This window comes from Falco rusticolus, chromosome 8 (assembly GCF_015220075.1).
Source record: "Falco rusticolus isolate bFalRus1 chromosome 8, bFalRus1.pri, whole genome shotgun sequence".
NCBI lineage: Eukaryota > Metazoa > Chordata > Aves > Falconiformes > Falconidae > Falco > Falco rusticolus.
The window spans coordinates 32,630,034-32,638,736 of record NC_051194.1 but is presented as its reverse complement, the minus strand read 5'-3'; positions in this window follow the sequence as shown (position 1 = coordinate 32,638,736).

Below are 8,703 nucleotides of genomic sequence, written 5' to 3'. Positions count from 1 at the left end.
GTGTCTGGCTCCACCTTAGACTCCCAGCCAGACCAGACCTTGGGCTGTGGGTGGGCACCTGATGTCCCACTCCCTGGACTTGCAATCTGTGCACTCTCTACTGCCAGGTCCCCTACTGCCATGGAGTTAATTACATGTGACTAGATCAAATACTTCATACTGTACTTGTTTCTAGCAAAGACTGAGTTTGGCTTAGCAGTTTGAGATGCTAAACCTTTGACAATCCAGGTATTTTTTTGCTTTGAGTGCCATCAAAATCAGAACAAAAGGAAAAAGTTTATTTCATGTGGCAGCTGAAAATCCCGTATTTAGCGCTGCCCAACTTTGTCAACCCTCAGTTTTCTTTCAGACAAACTGAAAACTCAGTTTTCTCTTTGCAGTTTTCATGGGAGCATATTAAAGTAACTTCCTCCTTCCATCAGTGACTCACTCCTGCAAAGGCTATTTCACAAATAGTATCTCCACTCCAAAGGAGACAAGCTGTTCCCTCTTACATTAGTCAAGTAGCTACAGACAAACTAAAGCACATAAGTCAAAAGATTTCAAAATGCATAGATACATTGCTCAGAGACAGTGAGCTTTTTATCAGGTAGTTTTCTGGTATGAATTGCTGCCTTTAATGAAATCACTCAAGCCAAATTCTAAAATCGACTAGAAATTCTGGGTGCCTGGCTGGAGACACCTTACAATCACATGGAGTCAGTAAGTTCATACCTCTGTCACGGTGTTTAATGTTGGTCGGTCTCACAAAATATCTATAACCTTTTTTGAAAATCTTGGCCATACAGTATACAGCTAACAGGGCTAGACAGAAACTAAGAGTTCCACAGAAATTCTTTCAGTAGTTGAAGGCTAGTCTAAATCAGAATCAGGATCTAGACCAGAATAACTCCAATCTGAAATCACTAACAGCCATAGAGACATCTGACCAAGTCTACAGCTGCAGATTTTAGATAAATTAGTATCTGTTCTCTGAAATGTGAACTACAGTCTTCCCTGGAGATGTGAATAAGGTGATGATATGGGTACTTCCATTAGTAATGATTGCTGATGTGTTTAGAGTTGAGCTGCTGCCACTAATCTCAACAAAGAAATGCTAAGAATTCCTCAAACAAACAGTTAAGTCCCCAAATGAATAGGAGAAATAGATTATCTTGACCACATGGGTCTGAAAAAGTCAGGCCTTTCTTGCTGAAGGAAACCAGAAGTGTAATCCTATCTTTAAGAAAAGAGAACAGAGAGAATGACTTTTACAAGAATCAAAATATCTCCCTGGCAGTGTCTAGTATAACATAAGAAAATGCAAAACTGCCATGTTACATGACAGCCACAATAAGAATGTATTTTAAAAAAGACTCTTCTGGAGAATATTTGTAAAAGGCAGCACACCTTAAAGCATTCAGTGGTTCAAGTGTTACAAGTGACCAGGAATCCTTCCAGCTGAATGAGAATCCATTAGAGCCAAGTAGCTTTCTGAGATCTGGCTACTGTGGGTAAAGACAAAGGACCAGTAACTCCAATATTACATTGAGTGATAAAATTAAAACATTATTAGGGTCTTCTCTATGAAACTCTGGATTGCCCTGCTGTTGTCCTATTTTTGGCAGCTGGCAGCCTCAGGTGTATTATCTGTAAACAGGCCTTCCAAGAGTGCTCGGTGCCAAGAAGGTATTACTCCATTGCTATTAGCAGAAAGCTTTGTGTTGCTAGATTTCTGTTGGGTAGTTACGGACACTGTTTCCGTCACACATGGCAAATGTAGCAAATACTCAAAAGGGAACAAGATAAGAGATAAACAAATGCAGAAATTACAAAACCAAACAAGAGTCTGGACATATGTAAGACTTCCCAGTTCTGAGCTGTATATAAATGACTTCAAACTGATCTGAGTTTGGCCTGCAAGTCAAACAAATAATTGATGATGTAAATAGTTATTTTTGTCTCTGTCTTGTCACATCTGGATTTCTTTACTTTCAGGGGCCTGAAATCAGTTTGCAAACATCACTTCCTCACATTTGCATACTTAAACAGAGACAGACTAGTATATTCACTTGTCTTAAGGATAAGAGAGACTATCTCTTGCATGGTCAATGTGTTCAGTCTCATCCAGTAACTTTTGCTTAAAGACAAAAAATCCAGTGATCAAACACAGGCACCTCTTTCCATCACAGATGCCCCCTTTGGTTTTCTTTATCAACATTTTATCAGATTTGGATTGTTCTGGTTTGATGAAGAGACCCTTTGGGAAAGTACTTTTCAACTGGGCCACTCTCATGGCCTTAATCTATTCTCTGTTCATTCTTTTGGAAAGCACTTTCCTCTGTCATCTATCCCCCCTACCTTGAATATTTATTTTAATCTAATACATAAACTCCACCTTAGCAGTGACATTCAACTCAATACATCAATCTCAAACTCCCGGAACAGACACTGACTTAAATAATAACTATAATCACAGAAATAATTCATCACTTCTTCGCTGAAAGTACATGAATAGCTTTACTTCTCCTGTGTGAGATGTCATCAGTACACAGAGTGGGAAATTTTGACATCTTTTAGGGCATTACAGTTATGTCATCACATTTCATTAAAAAGGAGATTTTCACTGTGATCTGGTATTTTTGGGGTTGAAAGACCAGATAGGAAAGTTGTATTTTTCCATTGCCTCCTCCCTGATATTTTTCCACAGCTTTTTTGGTTATTTTTACAGTGATTAGTATAAATTAGTAATGTCCCTCGGTCCCTTTGGGAGTCTAACATACTCCAGAGCAATAAGAACAAACAACCTGTGGGGTCTGAGAGACTGAAAGGAGGGCCGTCCACAATCAGCAAGTTGCTGCAATGTCTGAGGTTAAAAGATTCCTTTGTTTGCATTCTGTCACAGCTCTTTGGCTCAGATCTATGAAGATATTTGGATGCTTCATTGCCAGGGGCATCAAAAGGAGTTAAGTACTTGAATTCTTTGCCATCTGCTCCCTCAGTGATTTGCAGCAGTATCTGATGCCATTATAAACACACAAGATTTAACAGAGAACACTTAACAGCATTTAACAGCAGAACAAAGTAAAGGCTTTCCAAGGAAAGCAGGCTGCTCTCAGGCCTCTCCTGTGTAATTCCAGCCTAGCAGGATGAAGTGGTCTCTCAGGCACCAAATTCCTATCTATCACCTTAAATATAGGATTACGTCAATGTTTTATGCAGCAAGAAACATCACAGCCTGAAAGAGCTCATACTAATGCCATTGATGTCAGTAACAAAATGCCTGTTGTTTTCAGCTAAGGCAGATCAGAGCCAAAACTCAAAAACTTCTGTAGAAAATTCAGTATGTCACTTTTACAAAACTAACTTTCCTTTTATCTGCCTATTGGTATAAATGGTCTTCTAAATAATACATCAGGATAATGAATCCAGCAATGGCTAGACAGAGCCACAATTATCACACCCACTCCAGATGTGACCAAGAATTTCTTCTGACCAACATAATGTTTGAGTCTCCAAAGGAAATGGCAGAGAAGTAGTTTTAATGTTAACAGAGACTCTGCTGCTTACAGTTTAATTCTTATAGAGGTATTCTGCTCAAGTTTTCTTGAAGCCTGCTACTCCCTTACTGCACCTTCTCTGGATCAGAAAGCATCATGGATGACAGCCAGTAATTTCAAACACCACTGACAGGAAGGAATAATCAAATATATATAAACATGGTGATTTTTCAGAGGCTCAATTATTCCCATAAAAACAGGACCAGATCCCAAACCAGACTTCAGGTGAAGCTGGTCCATCTTTATTGATACCAGGAGAGAAACACCAGTTTTAGGACACCAGCAGTAACAGTCTGGAGTCTCAAAGTGTCTGATGCTGTTATAAATGACTGCTTTGCAGATGATTAAACAACACATTTTTTAATTTAATATATCTGAAATTAAGGTTCCAGCTTTCATAATTTCAGAAAAAGCTTGAGAATGTACTCTGAGTATAACCTGCAGCTCAGAAACCAGGAGTAGAAGAGAAAGAAATACAGACTGAATAAAAATAATTCAGACATTCTAGGGATCTGGCTCAAGCTTTCAGTGCCTATGTTTGGCATTACTGAGCACACTGCTGACGATCTGGTCATCAGTCTTGCCTTTTGACACTCATTCATAACACTGAAGCATATGAACCTCTTCTTCCCTCACTTCCTCAATATGAACTACAAACAACGTTAAAAATTCAGTGTGTTCTCAAGAGAGGGCTGGATCAGTTTGCAGCAGCTGAAGCTTCATGCTGATACCCCAGGGGTGGTTTTTCAGATTGCCACTCTTTTTTTCCCTGCTTGTTAATCGAGTAATCAGGATCACTTATAATGTATAACTCTTATTTTCATCCACCATTAGCACTGTTAATTTTAAAGAAGCAGAGTTGCATTCTAAAGTGCAGGAGTCTTCAAGAATGTCTCTGCAAAGGTGGAGGTCTGGCTAGCACAAAAAAGCTGTCTGTGCTAGTTTTAATCAAGGTCGATTTAAAAGTGAGCGACGTGAGCCTGCTTGGATGCTGGACACTGATGTCAGTGACCAGCCTGTACTGAAGCCTGCCTTTTTTTCTACCAGGATTTGAACAGTCCAGTTTAGCTTGAGTCACTCCTCTCAACAAGTGTGTGAATGATTTTATCAGTATCACTAATAGAAGCTCACAGCTTCTATGTCACCTGCTTTTAGCAAGGCAAGAATGTGACTATACTAAATTGACTGATAGCAGAATGATGGATGATGCACTGAGAATGGCACAGAAATTCCCCTGGTTCCATAAGCCAGTATTTCCAGAGGTGCAGATTAAAAGGTAAGGCTGCGGCCAGGAAAACCTCACTGGGCTAGGACTCCAGCACTATGCTTCTGGAAGGCAGGTTTGAAAGACAACTCACCAGTAGGATCTTCAGCACTTTTCAGGAAGAAGGATCCAGGGAGGAAGTGTGCATACAAGCAGCCGGAGAGGGGCTTGCATAAGGCAAAAATGATTGACCAAGGTGGATATTATTGTTATAGCAGACATAGCTGGTTTGTTCCTTTTCAGCTTTCTATAGTGTTACCAAACAGCTACTACTAATTATGCTATGCTCCAGCACTGGATGGAATTACATTAACATGGAGGGGTTATTAGCAGGAAGAACTGAACTGCTGAAATTTGAGATTCCCTGGCCTGTTAGCTACATGCAGAATCAGAAGCTTTTTGGCTGCTAGGTCTGGTGGTGGACATCGTTCATCAACAATACTTTTCTGCATCCTGAGCTGTGTGTGACTTTCCTGTACTAATATATAAAATGATGCTCCATGACTGCTCGCAGTACCTGCACGGGGACATCTGTGCCTACTGCGTTACCAGAAGTAGCAAGTTTGTTGAAACATGATGCTGCCTGCAGGGAAAGGTGCTTCAGAGGCAGGGAAGCAAAGAGAGAATTGTTTGAAAGCAATTCTCTCTTGATACTTTGTGTCCATTTTCAGGGCAACACAGAGAGAACTAATCATGCAAATCCAAACTCAAGGGAAATAACCCTTGGTTTCTTCATCTGGTGCTCTGAAACTCAGCCAACAATACATACAACCAATATCCCTGAGGTGACAAAGTGCCTTGTTGATTTGTAGGCAATGCATATTGGATTACCAGAGTCTCCACACTGTGAAATTATTATAAACCAGTAATTACTTGGTGACGGAGGTATAATTTGGTTCAGAATTCTGAAGCCAGATAAACCCAACTGATTAGAAATAATGCACTGTTAACTCAGTCCCTTGTGCAATTAAAATCTCATAGAGCCTGACTGAAGTAGTTAGAAAGGCCTTCTAACAGCAGGAAAAAACTGTAACCATTTAAAAATGTGCTCAACTAACAGTAGGATTTGGGTCCTGGAAATTTTATTTCTTTAAAGGCAGAAGGACATGCTATTGCTCTTCACCCTGGAGAGCCTTCGCTCACTTAAATGCAGCTTAACCTTTGGACGATAAGACATGAATGTGCTGGAACTGAACAGTGCCTGGCACAAGTAAGCTGCTCATCAGTTTATTTTTTTTATGTACCAGTGCTATGGAAAAATACTTCCTGCAGGTGTTCTGCAATCACCTGGAGTTTTTCATGAGCTACTTGATTTAATTTTCAAGTCCCTGCTGTGGTCATACAGACATAATCTGGGAGGTCCCTCATGACCAATTACCTTCTGCAGGTGTTAAGTGGCACAAGATAGCCCTGTCAGATGTGTCTGGCTTTTTTTTTTTTTTTTTTGCCAAATCATGTGATTTCTGGATCTTTTTTTTGTGCTTGAAGTTATTGCCATGATATTGCACTGATTTTGGTTTTAATGAATTCAGCTTCATTAAGAGGACACAGAGGGACACAGCTAATGAAAGGATGGCTCAGTACAGCAGTATTTATGGGAGACTTCTGACAAACTCTAGCTTCATAGAAATGATACATCTTACTTGAGATGTTCATAAAAACGAAGACTCACAAGATAGTTATGCCCAAGTCCTTCAGTCTTTGGGAGCGGTATGAATGGCACTCTGTTCCTAGGAATGACAGGAAGTCTCTTCTGAGCACATGCTGAGACCCTGCTACTGACAATACCCCACACCACAAGGCCCAGAGGAGAACTGTATGCAACTATAGCACTGCCTTCCTGATGGCTCTCCAGGCCCTGCACCAAAGCAGCTACCACTGACTACCCTTTGGCAGCAGGCAGAACTGGAGGAGGCTGAAGAGGCTGCTCAGGCTAGAATTGCTGATCCATGTGCCACCAGACCAAACAGCTATAGACACTGCTCACTGCTCTAAATATCCTCTCAGAAGGCTTTTTACATTTCAGAAAAAAAAACCCCAAAGATTTTGAGAAAGCTGTCTTACCACTGCATGCTGCTAGCTACAACCGCTTGAAGAAGAGGACTTGTTCCAAGTGACCACTGTTGGTATTCAGTCCACAGGCTGACAGCAGAAGAAACAGAAAACAGAGGAGGAAAAAATAATTTTTTAACCAATTCTGCCTTAAAATAACTTCTGTGCAAAACCTAGGTACATCAGTGACAGCTATGGTATTCAGAGGTCATAGAAGCTGTCAGCACATCAGTTTGTTTGGCATCTATATAGGAACTGTATGAATAATATACTTACTGATTGCAGAGCAGCACTTCATAATTACATTTACAAAGAAATTTACACACACTAGTACACAGAGAAGTCCTTATTCTCTGCCTGTATCCAGCTTTCTAAGGAAATGGCACTGTTTATGTATATCTCACCTGATAAATTCCAAACCTGCTGGCTATTTCCAACCAAACTGAAGGAGCAGGAGAGGTCTCAGCAAGAGTTAAAATCCTCCATGGTGAAACAGCTGTAGAGAAGCCTTCAGAGTGTTTCCATAAGGTGAAGGATGCAATGTGAGCATAGCTCTAATTAAACACGAGAAAACCTGTGTAGGAGAAAGACCAAATAAATCTCCTGACCACAACAAAAATTTCCACTGGAGCTTATAATAAATGAGCCTTCCATTACAAATCTAAAGGTAACTACATTTCTTTAGTTTGGGGTTCATGAAACAATTTTTGTAACATAATTTCACCCACTTCTTCTCATCAGAAACACACTGCTGTTTTTCTCCAAGCCTTGTTATAAAATATAATTAATTTACGTGTTAAAGACCTTGATGGGTTTTCTTTCATCATGGAACAGTAAGTGAGATTAATAACCCAGTTACTAAGCACTTAAGCTCATGGATCAATTCCATATAAGAACATTAAAATTTTCTTAATTTTTAAAATGCACCTTTTATTTGATTTAGAGGTTAATGCTCATTTCTTACGTACTAAAAAGGAGAAAAGCTAAAGAGTGAGTCAGTGTTTATTAACCTTGCTAATAAGACAGTCTTTTCCAGGCAAGATGGATATATCTTAATTACTAAAACTGTTGCATCATCATTTAGCCAATTAATCCTTTCCAAGCATGGGAAGCAGCAGCAATTTTATTTGCAATGAATGGAAATAAACTTGTCACATTCTGCATATCAATTTACACATTCTTAATTTTCCCACTTATATCAGTAAGAATGCAGCCCTTTTATTCCCAAAATAAGGCAAACCAGAAATTAACATCGGTATGTATGGAAATAAGGCTATATATAACATAATAATTGAGCATGATTTGCAATCTGTATGTGAATTCAATCCACACATTCATGGTATTAATCTAGAATTGAATGCTATGTTTCCTTCAAAAAAGTGTGATTTACATCTTTAATAGAGGCATAAGAAAGCACACTAAAAGATGCATTAACAAACTGTTTTCCACTGTTTGTAAAAACATAGCCTTAAGGCTGAAGTTTGCACTAATGCTTTTATAAATAGCACTGATGTTGAATGCTGGCATTTGACACAATTGCTATTGAATCCTGCTAGCTGATCCTTAAAAAAGACCCTACAAATCATCCAAGTGTTTATTAACAGGTATTAGCAGGTTAGTTAGAGACAACCGTATATGTCTTTTACACATAAAAGTGCACTCCAAAATTTATGTTCTGGTCAGTACATTATAAATGATAATCCAGATAAAAACAACTGTCAGAAATATTTCAATACAGTGGGTAATGTTATACCAAAAGCAAAATTTCCATTACATCATTCCTTTTTCTTGTGATTTATTTTCTGTAACACCTCAGTCCTTTTCATGAAACACTGCACAGGCATAGAA